This window comes from Carcharodon carcharias, chromosome 2 (assembly GCF_017639515.1).
Source record: "Carcharodon carcharias isolate sCarCar2 chromosome 2, sCarCar2.pri, whole genome shotgun sequence".
In the NCBI taxonomy this organism is placed as follows: Eukaryota; Metazoa; Chordata; class Chondrichthyes; order Lamniformes; family Lamnidae; genus Carcharodon; species Carcharodon carcharias.
Window position 1 is genome coordinate 112,328,940 of NC_054468.1, and position 12,836 is coordinate 112,341,775.

Here is a 12,836-nt window from a genome sequence, read left to right on the forward strand (position 1 = left end):
GGCAGTGGGCTTTGACAGGTAAATCCTGACGTTTAGCTGGGAGAGGTAAATCCTGACAGTGGACTGAAATGAGCTGGGGCAGGAAAATCCTGGCAGTGGATTTGAGCGAGCTGGCGCAGGTAAACACTTGAGAGTGAGCTGGAGCAGATAAATCCTAGCAGTGGGCTGGGGCAGGTAAATCCTAGCAGTGAGCTGGGGCACGTAAATCCTGGCAGTGAGCTGGGACAGGTAAATCCTGGCAGTGAGCTGGGGCAGGTAAATCATGGACGTCAGCTGTGACAGGTAAATCCTGGCAGCGAGCTTGGATAGGTAAATCCTGGCAGTGAGGTGTGGCAGGTAAATCCTGAAAGTGAGATGGGACAAGTAAATCCTGGTAGTGAGCTGGGGCAGGTAAATCCAGACAGTGAGCTGGGACAGGTAAATCCTGACAGTGAGCTGCGGAAGGTAAATCTTGGCAGTGAGCTGGGGAAGGTAAATCCTGGCTGTGAGCTGGGAAAGGTAAATCCTGGCAGTGAGCTGGGGCAGGTAAATCATTGCAGTGAGCTGGGAAAGGTAATTCCTGATGGTGAGCTGGGACAGTTAAATACTGATGGTGAGCTGGGGCTGGTAAATCCTAGCAGCGAGGTGGGGCAGGTAAATCAAGGCAGTGAGCTGGGGCAGGTAAGTCCTGGCAGTGAACTGTGGCAGGTAAATCCTGGCAGTGAAATGGGGCAGGTAAATCCTGGCAGCAAGCTGGGGCAGGTAAATCAAGGCAGCGAGCTGGGACAGGTTAATCCAGGCAGTGAGCTGGGCAGGTAAATCCTGACCGTGAGCTGGGGGAGGTAAAACCTGTCAGTGAGTTTGGACAGGTAAATCCTGACAGTGAGCTGCGGCAGGTAAATACTGGCAGCGAGCTGTGGCAGGAAAATGCTGACAGTGAGCTGGGGCAGGAAAATGCTGACAGTGAGCTGGTACAGCTAAATCCTGGCAGTGTGCTGGGGCAGGTAAATCCTGACAGTGAGCTGGGGCATGTAAATCCTGACAGTGAGCTGGGTCAGGTAAATCCTGGCAGCGAGCCGGGGCAGGTCAAGCCTGTTAGTAAGCTGGGGCAGGAAAATGCTGACAGTGAGCTGGGGCAGGTAAATCCTGAAAGCGAGCTGGGGCAGGTCAAGCCTGGTAGTGGGCTGGGGCAGGAAAATCCTGGCAGTGCGCTGGGGCAGGTAAATCCTGGCAGCGAGCTTGGACAGGTACATCCTGGCAGTGAGGTGTGGCAGGCAAATCCTGGCAGTGGACTTGAAAGAGCTGGGGCAGGTAAATCCTGACAGTGAGCTGGGACAGGTAAATCCTGGCAGCGAGCCGGGATAGGGAAATCCTGACAGTGAGCTGGGGCAGGTAAATCCTGGCAGTGAGCTGGGACAGGTAAATCCTGGCAGTGAGCTGTGGCAGGTAAATCCTGGCAGTGAGCTTGAGCAGGTAAATCCTGGCAGTGAGCTGGGACAGGATAATCCTGGCATTTAGCTGTGACAGGAAATTTCTGGCAGTGGACTGGAAAGAGCTGTGGCAGGTAAATCCTGGCAGCGAGCTGGGGCAGTTAAAACCTGGCAGTGAGCTGGGGCAGGTAAATCCTGGCAGTGAGCTGGGGCAGGTAAATCATGGCAGTGAGCTGTGACAGGTAAATCCTGGCAGCGAGCTTGGATAGGTAAATCCTGGCAGTGAGGTGTGGCAGGCAAATCCTGAAAGTGAGCTGGGTCAAGTAAATCCTGGTAGTGAGCTGGGGCAGGTAAATCCAGACAGTGAGCTGAGACAGGTAAATCCTGACAGTGAGCTGCGGAAGGCAAATCTTGGCAGTGAGCTGGGGAAGGTAAATCTTGGCTGTGAGCTGGGAAAGGTAAATCCTGGCAGTGAGCTGGGGCAGGTAAATCATTGCAGTGAGCTGGGAAAGGTAATTCCTGATGGTGAGCTGGGACAGTTAAATACTGATGGTGAGCTGGGGTTGGTAAATCCTAGTAGCGAGGTGGGGCAGGTAAATCAAGGCAGTGAGCTGGGGCAGGTAAGTCCTGGCAGTGAGCTGGGGCAGGTAAATCCTGGCAGTGAAATGGGGAAGGTAAATTCTGGCAGCAAGCTGGGGCAGGTAAATCAAGGCAGCGAGCTGGGACAGGTTAATCCAGGCAGTGAGCTGGGCAGGTAAATCCTGACCGTGAGCTGGGGGAGGTAAAACCTGTCAGTGAGTTTGGACAGGTAAATCCTGACAGTGAGCTGCGGCAGGTAAATACTGGCAGCGAGCTGTGGCAGGAAAATACTGACAGTGAGCTGGGGCAGGAAAATGCTGACAGTGAGCTGGTACAGCTAAATCCTGGCAGTGTGCTGGGGCAGGTAAATCCTGACAGTGAGCTGGGGCATGTAAATCCTGACAGTGAGCTGGGTCAGGTAAATCCTGGCAGCGAACCGGGGCAGGTCAAGCCTGTTAGTAAGCTGGGGCAGGAAAATGCTGACAGTGAGCTGGGGCAGGTAAATCCTGGCAGTGAGATGGGGCAGGTAAATCCTGGCAGCTAGCTGGGACAGGTAAATCCTGGCAGTGAGCTGGGGCAGGTAAATCCTTGCAGCAAGCGGGGGCCGGTAAATCCAGGCAGTGAGCTGGGGCAGGTAAATCAAGGCAGCGAGCTGGGACAGGTTAATCCAGGCAGCGATCTGGGGCAGGTAAATCATGGCAGTGAGCCGGGCAGGTAAATCCTGACCGTGAGCTGGGGGAGGTAAAACCTGGCAGTGAGTTGGGACAGGTAAATCCTGACAGTGAGCTGGGGCAGCTAAATACTGGCAGCGAGCTGGGGCAGGTAATTCCTGGTAGTGAGTTGTGGCAGGAAAATGCTGACAGTGAGCTGGGGCAGGTAAATCCTGGCAGTGTGCTGGGACAGGTAAATCCTGACGGTGAGGTGGGGCAGGTAAATCCTAGCAGCGAGGTGGGGCAGGTAAATCCTGGCAGTGAGCTTGGGCAGGTAAATACTGGTATTGAGCTGGGACAGGTAAATCCTGGCAGCGAGCTGGGACAGGAAAATACTGGTAGTGAGCTGGGACAGGTAAATCCTGGCAGTGTGATGGGGCAGGTAAATCCTGGCAGCAAGCTGGGACAGGTAAATCCTGGTATTGAGCTGCGGAAGGAAAATCCTGGCAGTGAGCTGGGACAGGTTAATCCTGGCAGTGAGCTGGGGCAGGTAAATCCTGGCAGTGAGCTGGGACAGGCGAATCCTGACAGTGAACTGGCGCAGGTAAATCCTGGCAGTGAGCTGGGGCAGTTAAAACCTGGCAGTGAGCTGGGGCAGGTAAATCCTGGCAGTGAGCTGCGGCAGGTAAATCCTGACTGTGATCTGGGGCAGGTAAATCATGGCAGTGAGCTGGGACAGGTAAATCCTGGCAGCGAGCCGGGATAGGGAAATCCTGACAGTGATCTGGGGCAGGTAAATCCTGGCAGTGAGCTGGGAAAGGTAAATCCTGGCAGTGAGCTGTGGCAGGTAAATCCTGGCAGTGAGCTTGAGCAGGTAAATCCAGGCAGTTAGCTGGGACAGGAAAATCCTGGCAGTGGACTGGAAAGAGCTGGGGCAGGTAAATCTTGACAGTGAGCTGGGGCGGTTAAATCCTGGCAGTGAGCTTGAGCAGGTAAATCCTGGCAGTGAGCTGGGACAGGATAATCCTGGCATTTAGCTGTGACAGGAAAATCCTGGCAGTGGACTGGAAAGAGCTGTGGCAGGTAAATCCTAGCAGCGAGCTGGGGCAGGAAAATCCTGGCAGACAGCTGGGATAGGTAAATCCTAACGGTGAGCTGGGACAGGTAAATCCTGACGGTGAGCTGGGGCAGGTAAATCTTGACAGTGAGCTGAGACAGGTAAATCCTGACAGTGAGCTGCGGAAGGCAAATCTTGGCAGTGAGCTGGGGAAGGTAAATCCTGGCTGTGAGCTGGGAAAGGTAAATCCTGGCAGTGAGCTGGGGCAGGTAAATCATTGCAGTGAGCTGGGAAAGGTAATTCCTGATGGTGAGCTGGGACAGTTAAATACTGATGGTGAGCTGGGGTTGGTAAATCCTAGCAGCGAGGTGGGGCAGGTAAATCAAGGCAGTGAGCTGGGGCAGGTAAGTCCTGGCAGTGAGCTGGGGCAGGTAAATCCTGGCAGTGAAATGGGGAAGGTAAATTCTGGCAGCAAGCTGGGGCAGGTAAATCAAGGCAGCGAGCTGGGACAGGTTAATCCAGGCAGTGAGCTGGGCAGGTAAATCCTGACCGTGAGCTGGGGGAGGTAAAACCTGTCAGTGAGTTTGGACAGGTAAATCCTGACAGTGAGCTGCGGCAGGTAAATACTGGCAGCGAGCTGTGGCAGGAAAATGCTGACAGTGAGCTGGGGCAGGAAAATGCTGACAGTGAGCTGGTACAGCTAAATCCTGGCAGTGTGCTGGGGCAGGTAAATCCTGACAGTGAGCTGGGGCATGTAAATCCTGACAGTGAGCTGGGTCAGGTAAATCCTGGCAGCGAGCCGGGGCAGGTCAAGCCTGTTAGTAAGCTGGGGCAGGAAAATGCTGACAGTGAGCTGGGGCAGGTAAATCCTGGCAGTGAGATGGGGCAGGTAAATCCTGGCAGCAAGCTGGGACAGGTAAATCCTGGCAGTGAGCTGGGGCAGGTAAATCCTTGCAGCAAGCGGGGGCCGGTAAATCCAGGCAGTGAGCTGGGGCAGGTAAATCAAGGCAGCGAGCTGGGACAGGTTAATCCAGGCAGCGATCTGGGGCAGGTAAATCATGGCAGTGAGCCGGGCAGGTAAATCCTGACCGTGAGCTGGGGGAGGTAAAACCTGGCAGTGAGTTGGGACAGGTAAATCCTGACAGTGAGCTGGGGCAGCTAAATACTGGCAGCGAGCTGGGGCAGGTAATTCCTGGTAGTGAGTTGTGGCAGGAAAATGCTGACAGTGAGCTGGGGCAAGTAAATCCTGGCAGTGTGCTGGGACAGGTAAATCCTGACGGTGAGGTGGGGCAGGTAAATCATGGCAGTGAGCTGGGACAGGTAAATCCTGGCAGCGAGCCGGGATAGGGAAATCCTGACAGTGATCTGGGGCAGGTAAATCCTGGCAGTGAGCTGGGAAAGGTAAATCCTGGCAGTGAGCTGTGGCAGGTAAATCCTGGCAGTGAGCTTGAGCAGGTAAATCCAGGCAGTTAGCTGGGACAGGAAAATCCTGGCAGTGGACTGGAAAGAGCTGGGGCAGGTAAATCTTGACAGTGAGCTGGGGCGGTTAAATCCTTGCAGTGAGCTTGAGCAGGTAAATCCTGGCAGTGAGCTGGGACAGGATAATCCTGGCATTTAGCTGTGACAGGAAAATCCTGGCAGTGGACTGGAAAGAGCTGAGGCAGGTAAATCCTAGCAGCGAGCTGGGGCAGGAAAATCCTGGCAGACAGCTGGGATAGGTAAATCCTAACGGTGAGCTGGGACAGGTAAATCCTGAGGGTGAGCTGGGGCAGGTAAATCCTGGCAGTGAGTGGGGACAGGTAAATCCTGGCAGCGAGCTGGGGCAGGTAAATCCTGGCAGTGAGCTGGGGCAGGTAAATCCTGACAGTGAGCTGGGACAGGTAAATCCTGAGAGTGAGCTGGGGCAGTTAAATCCTGACAGGGAGCTGGGGGGCTGGTAAATCCTGGCAGCGACCTGGGGCAGGTAAAACCTGGTAGTGAGCTGCGGCAGGTAAATCCTGACAGTGATCGGGGGCAGGTAAATCATGGCAGTGAGCTGGGACAGGTGAATCGTGGCAGTGAGCTGGGACAGGTAAATCCTGGCAGTGAGCTGAGGCAGGCAAATCCTGATGTATGGCTGGGAGAGGTAAATCCTGACAGTGGACTGGAACGAGCTGGGGCAGGAAAATCCTGGCAGTGGATTTGAGCGAGCTGGCGCAGGAAAATACTGACAGTGAGCTGGAGCAGATAAATCCTAGCAGTGGGCTGTGGCAGGTAAATCCTAACAGTGAGCTGGGGCAGGAAAATACTGGCAGTGAGCTGAGACAGGTGAATCCTGACGGTGACCTCGGACAGGTAAATCGTGACGGTGAGCTGGGGCAGGTAAATCCTAGCAGCGAGGTGGGGCAGGTAAATCCTGGCAGTGAGCTGGGACAGGTAAATCCTGGCAGCGAGCTGGGACAGGTAAATCCTGGCAGTGAGGTGTGGCAGGTTAATCCTGACAGTGAGCAGGGACAGGTAAATCCTGGCAGTGAGCTGGGTCTGGTAAATCCTTGCAGCGAGCTGCGGCAAGTAAATCCAGACAGCGGGGTGGGGCAGGTAAATCCTTGCAGCCAGCTGGGTCTGGTCAATCCTGACAGTGAGCTGGGGAAGGTAAATCCTGGCTGTGAGCTGGGACAGTAAAATCCTGGCTGTGAGCTGGGACAGTAAAATCCTGGCAGTGAGCTGGGGCAGGTAAATCCTGAAAGCGAGCTGGGACAGGTAAATCCTGAGAGTGAGCTGGGGCAGGTAACTCCTGACAGGGAGCTGGGGCAGGTATATCCTTGAAGCGAGGTGGTGCAGTTAAATCCTGGTATTGAGCTGCGGCAGGTAAATCCTGACAGTGAGCTGGGACATGTAAATCCTGGCAGCGAGCTGGGGCAGGTAAATCCAAGCAGTGAGCTGGGGCAGGTAAATCCTGACAGTGAGCTGGGGCAGGTAAGTCCTGGCTGTGAGCTGGGACATGCAAATCCTGACAGTGAGCTGGGACAGATGAATCCTGACAGTGAGCTGGGATAGGTAGGTCCTGGCCATGAGCTGGGGCAGGAAAATCCTGACAGTCAGCTGGGACAGGTAAATCCTGACAGCGAGGTGGGGCAGGTAAATCGTGGCAGTGAGCTGGGGCAGGAAAATCCTGGCAGCGAGATGGTGTAGGTAAATCCTGGTAGTGAGCTGCGGCAGGAAAATCCTGACAGTCAGCTGGGGCAGGTAAATCCTGGCAGTGAACTGGGACAGGTAAATCCTAGCAGCGAGCCGGGTTAGGGAAATCCTGACAGTGAGCTGGGGCAGGTAAATCCTGACAGTGAGCTGGGGCAGGTAAATCCTGGCAGTGAGCTGGGACAGGTCAATCGTGGCAGTGAGCTGGAACAGGTAAATCCTGGCAGTGAGCTTTGACAGGTAAATCCTGACGTTTAGCTGGGAGAGGTAAATCCTGACAGTGGACTGGAATGAGCTGGGGCAGGAAAATCCTGGCAGTGGATTTGAGCGAGCTGGCGCAGGTAAATACTTGACAGTGAGCTGGAGCAGATAAATCCTAGCAGTGGGCTGTGGCAGGTAAATCCTAGCAGTGAGCTGGGGCACGAAAATCCTGGCAGTGAGCTGGGACAGGTAAATCCTGGCAGTGAGCTGAGGCAGGCAAATCCTGATGTTTAGCTGGGAGAGGTAAATCCTGACAGTGGACTGGAACGAGCTGGGGCAGGAAAATCCTGGCAGTGGATTTGAGCGAGCTGGCGCAGGTAAATACTGACAGTGAGCTGGAGCAGATAAATCCTAGCAGTGGGCTGTGGCAGGTAAATCCTAGCAGTGAGCTGGGGCAGGAAAATACTGGCAGTGAGCTGAGACAGGTGAATCCTGACGGTGACCTCGGACAGGTAAATCCTGACGGTGAGCTGGGGCAGGTAAATCCTAGCAGCGAGGTGGGGCAGGTAAATCCTGGCAGTGAGCTGGGACAGGTAAATCCTGGCAGTGAGGTGTGGCAGGTTAATCCTGACAGTGAGCTGGGACAGGTAAATCCTGAGAGTGAGCTGGGTCTGGTAAATCCTTGCAGCGAGCTGCGGCAAGCAAATCCAGACAGCGGGGTGGGGCAGGTAAATCCTGGCAGCGAGCTGGGTCTGGTAAATCCTGACAGTGAGCTGGGGAAGGTAAATCCTGGCTGTGAGCTGGGACAGTAAAATCCTGGCAGTGAGCTGGGACAGTAAAATCCTGGCAGTGAGCTGGGGCAGGGAAATCCTGGCACTGAACTGGGGCAGGTAAATGCTGGTAGTGAGCTGGGACAGGTAAATCATGACGGTGAGCTGCGGAAGGTAAATCTTGGCAGTGATTTGGAGCAGGTAAATCCTGGCAGCGAGCTGGGACAGGTAAATCCTGAAAGTGAGCTGTGGCAGGTAAATCCTGGCAGCGAGCTGGGACACGTAAACCATGGCAATGAGCTGGGGCAGATCAATCTTGGCAGTGAGGTAGGACTGGTAAACCCTGGCAGCGAGCTGGGTCAGGTAAATCCTGACAGTGAGCTGGGTCAGGTAAATCCTGACAGTGAGCTGGGGAAGGTAAATCCTGGCTGGGAGCTGGTGCAGGTAAATCATTGCAGTGAGCTGGGATAGGTAAATCCGGGCAGTGAGCTGGGGCAGGTAAAAGCTGGCAGTGTGCTGGGACAGGTAAATCCTGGCAGTGAGCTGGGACACTAAAATCCTGGCAGTGAGCTGGGACGCATAAATCCTAACAGTGAGCTGGGATAGGTAAATCCTGACACTGAGCTGGGACAGGTAAATCCTGGCAGCGAGCTGGTACAGCTAAATCCTGGCAGTGTGCTGGGACTGGTAAATCCTGGCAGTGAGCTGGGGCAGGTAAATCCTGGCAGTGAGCTGGGGCAGGTAAATCCTGGCAGTGAGCTGGGACAGGTAAATCCTGGCAATGATCTGTGGCAGGTAAATCCTGGCAACGACCTGGGGCAGGTAAAACCTGGTAGTGAGCTGCGGCAGGTAAATCCTGACAGTGATCTGGGGCAGGTAAATCATGGCAGTGAGCTGGGACAGGTAAATCGTGGCAGTGAGCTGGGACAGGTAAATCCTGGCAGTGAGCTTTGACAGGTAAATCCTGACGTTTAGCTGGGAGAGGTAAATCCTGACAGTGGACTGGAATGAGCTGGGGCAGGAAAATCCTGGCAGTGGATTTGAGTGAGCTGGCGCAGGTAAATACTTGACAGTGAGCTGGAGCAGATAAATCCTAGCAGTGGGCTGTGGCAGGTAAATCCTAGCAGTGAGCTGGGGCACGAAAATCCTGGCAGTGAGCTGGGACAGGTAAATCCTGGCAGTGAGCTGAGGCAGGCAAATCCTGATGTTTAGCTGGGAGAGGTAAATCCTGACAGTGGACTGGAACGAGCTGGGGCAGGAAAATCCTGGCAGTGGATTTGAGCGAGCTGGCGCAGGTAAATACTGACAGTGAGCTGGAGCAGATAAATCCTAGCAGTGGGCTGTGGCAGGTAAATCCTAGCAGTGAGCTGGGGCAGGAAAATACTGGCAGTGAGCTGAGACAGGTGAATCCTGACGGTGACCTCGGACAGGTAAATCCTGATGGTGAGCTGGGGCAGGTAAATCCCAGCAGCGAGGTGGGGCAGGTAAATCCTGGCAGTGAGCTGGGACAGGTAAATCCTGGCAGTGAGGTGTGGCAGGTTAATCCTGACAGTGAGCTGGGACAGGTAAATCCTGAGAGTGAGCTGGGTCTGGTAAATCCTTGCAGCGAGCTGCGGCAAGCAAATCCAGACAGCGGGGTGGGGCAGGTAAATCCTGGCAGCGAGCTGGGTCTGGTAAATCCTGACAGTGAGCTGGGGAAGGTAAATCCTGGCTGTGAGCTGGGACAGTAAAATCCTGGCAGTGAGCTGGGACAGTAAAATCCTGGCAGTGAGCTGGGGCAGGGAAATCCTGGCACTGAACTGGGGCAGGTAAATGCTGGTAGTGAGCTGGGACAGGTAAATCAAGACGGTGAGCTGCGGAAGGTAAATCTTGGCAGTGATTTGGAGCAGGTAAATCCTGGCAGCGAGCTGGGACAGGTAAATCCTGAAAGTGAGCTGGGGCAGGTAAATCCTGGCAGCGAGCTGGGACACGTAAACCATGGCAATGAGCTGGGGCAGATCAATCTTGGCAGTGAGGTAGGACTGGTAAACCCTGGCAGCGAGCTGGGTCAGGTAAATCCTGACAGTGAGCTGGGTCAGGTAAATCCTGACAGTGAGCTGGGGAAGGTAAATCCTGGCTGGGAGCTGGTGCAGGTAAATCATTGCAGTGAGCTGGGATAGGTAAATCCGGGCAGTGAGCTGGGGCAGGTAAAAGCTGGCAGTGTGCTGGGACAGGTAAATCCTGGCAGTGAGCTGGGACACTAAAATCCTGGCAGTGAGCTGGGACGCATAAATCCTAACAGTGAACTGGGATAGGTAAATCCTGACACTGAGCTGGGACAGGTAAATCCTGGCAGCGAGCTGGTACAGCTAAATCCTGGCAGTGTGCTGGGACTGGTAAATCCTGGCAGTGAGCTGGGGCAGGTAAATCCTGGCAGTGAGCTGGGGCAGGTAAATCCTGACAATGAGCTGGGGCAGGTAAATCCTGACAGTGAGCTGGGGCAGGTAAATACTGACTGTGAGCTGGGGCAGGTAAATCCAAGCAGTGAGCTGGGGCAGGTAAATCCTGATAGTGAGCTGGGGCAGGTAAATCCTGGTAGTGAGCTGCGGCAGGTAAATCCTGGCAGTGAGCTGGGGCAGGTAAATCCTGGCAGTGAGCTGGGACATGTAAATCCTGACAGTGAGCTGGGACAGATGAATCCTGAAAGTGAGCTGGGGCAGGTAAATCCTGGCAGTGAGCTGGGACAGGTAAATCCTTGCAGTGAGCTGGGGCAGGTAAATTCTAGCCGCGAGCTGTGGCAGGAAAATCCTGGCAGTGAGCTGGGACACTTTAATCCTGACAGTGAGCTGGGGCAGGTAAATACTGACTTTGAGCTGGGGCAGGTAAATCCAAGCAGTGAGCTGGGGCAGGTAAATCCTGATAGTGAGCTGGGGCAGGTAAATCCTGGTAGTGATCTGCGGCAGGTAAATCCTGGCAGTGAGCTGGGGCAGGTAAATCCTGGCAGTGAGCTGGGACATGTAAATCCTGATAGTGAGCTGGGACAGATGAATCCTGAAAGTGAGCTGGGGCAGGTAAATCCTGGCAGTGAGCTTGGACAGGTAAATCCTTGCAGTGAGCTGGGGCAGGTAAATTCTAGCTGCGAGCTGGGGCAGGAAAATCCAGGCAGTGAGCTGGGACACGTTAATCCTGACAGTGAGCTGGGACAGATGAATCCTGACAGTGAGCTGAAATAGGTAGGTCCTGGCCATGAGCTGGGACAGGTAAATGCTGCAGTGAGCTGGGGCAGGTAAATCCTGATAGTGAGTTGGGAAATGTAAATCCTGACAGCGAGCTAGCGCAGGTAAATCCTGGCAGTGAGCTGGAGCAGGTAAATCCTGACAGTGAGCTGGGATAGGTAACTCCTGGCAGTGAGCTGGGACAGGTAAATCCTGACTGTGACGTGGGGCAGGTAAATCCTGGCAGTGAGCTGGGACAGGGAAATTCTGAAAGTGAGCTGGGGCAGATAAATTCTGGCAGTGAGCTGGGACATGTAAATCTTAGTAGTGAGCGGGGAAAGGTAAATCCTGGCACTGAGCTAGGGCAGGTAAATCCTGGCAGCGAGCTGGGACACGTAAACCATGGCAATGAGCTGGGGCAGATCTATCTTGGCAGTGAGGTAGGACAGGTACATCCTGGCAGCGAGCTGGGTCAGGTAAATCCTGACAGTGAGCTGCGGAAGGGAAATCCTGGCTGTGAGCTGGTGCCGGTAAATCATTGCAGTGAGCTGGGATAGGTAAATCCGGGCAGTGAGCTGTGGCAGGTAAAACCTGGCAGTGTGCTGGGACAGGTAAATCCTGGCAGGGAGCTGGGACACATAAATCCTAAGCGTGAGCTGGGACAGGTAAATCCTGATGGTGAGCGGGGACAGGAAAATCCTGGCAGGGAACTGGGAGGGTTAAATCCTGACAGTGGACTGGAACGAGCTGCGGCAGGTAAATCCTGGGATTGGATTTGAGGGAGCTGGGGCAGGTAAATCCTGACAGTGATCTGGGACAGGTAAATCCTGGCAGCGAGCTGGTACAGCTAAATCCTGGCAGAGTGCTGGGGCAGGTAAATCCTGACAGTGAGCTGGGGCATGTAAATCCTGACAGTGAGCTGGGGCAGGTAAATCCTGGCAGCGAGCTGGGGCGGGTCAAGCCGGGTAGTTAGCTGGGGCAGGAAAATGCTGACAGTGAGCTGGGACTGGTAAATCCTGGCAGTGAGCTGTGGCAGGTAAATCCTGACAGTGAGCTGGGGCAGGTAAATCCTGGCAGTGAGCTGGGACAGGTAAATCCTGGCAGCGAGGTGGGGCAGGTAAATCCTGGCAGTGAGCTGGGACAGGTGAATCCTGACAGTGAGCTGCGGAAGGTAAATCTTGGCAGTGAGCTGGGGAAGGTAAAACCTGGCGGTGAGCTGGGAAAGGTAAATCCTGGCAGTGAGCTGGGGCAGGTAAATCATTGCAGTGAGCTGGGAAAGGTAATTCCTGATAGTGAGCTGGGACAGTTAAATACTGACGGTGAGCTGGGGCAGGTAAATCCTAGCAGTGAGGTGGGGCAGGTAAATCAAGGCAGTGAGATGGGGCAGGTAAATCCTGGCAGCAAGCTGGGACAGGTAAATCCTGGCAGTGAGCTAGGACACATAAATCCTGACCGTGAGCTGGGACAGGTAAATCCTGATGGTGAGCGGGTCAGGAAAATCCTGGCAGGGAACTGGGAGGGGTAAATCCTGACAGTGGACTGGAACGAGCAGGGGTAGGTAAATCCTGGCATTGGATTTGAGGGAGCTGGGGCAGGTAAATCCTGACAGGATGCTGGGACAGGTAAATCCTGAGAGTGGGCTGGGACAGGTAAATCCTGACAGTGAGCTGGGACAGGTAAATCCTGGCAGCGAGCTGGTACAGCTAAATCCTGGCAGAGTGCTGGGGCAGGTAAATCCTGACAGTGAGCTGGGACAGGTAAATCCTGGCAGCGAGCTGGTACAGCTAAATCCTGGCAGAGTG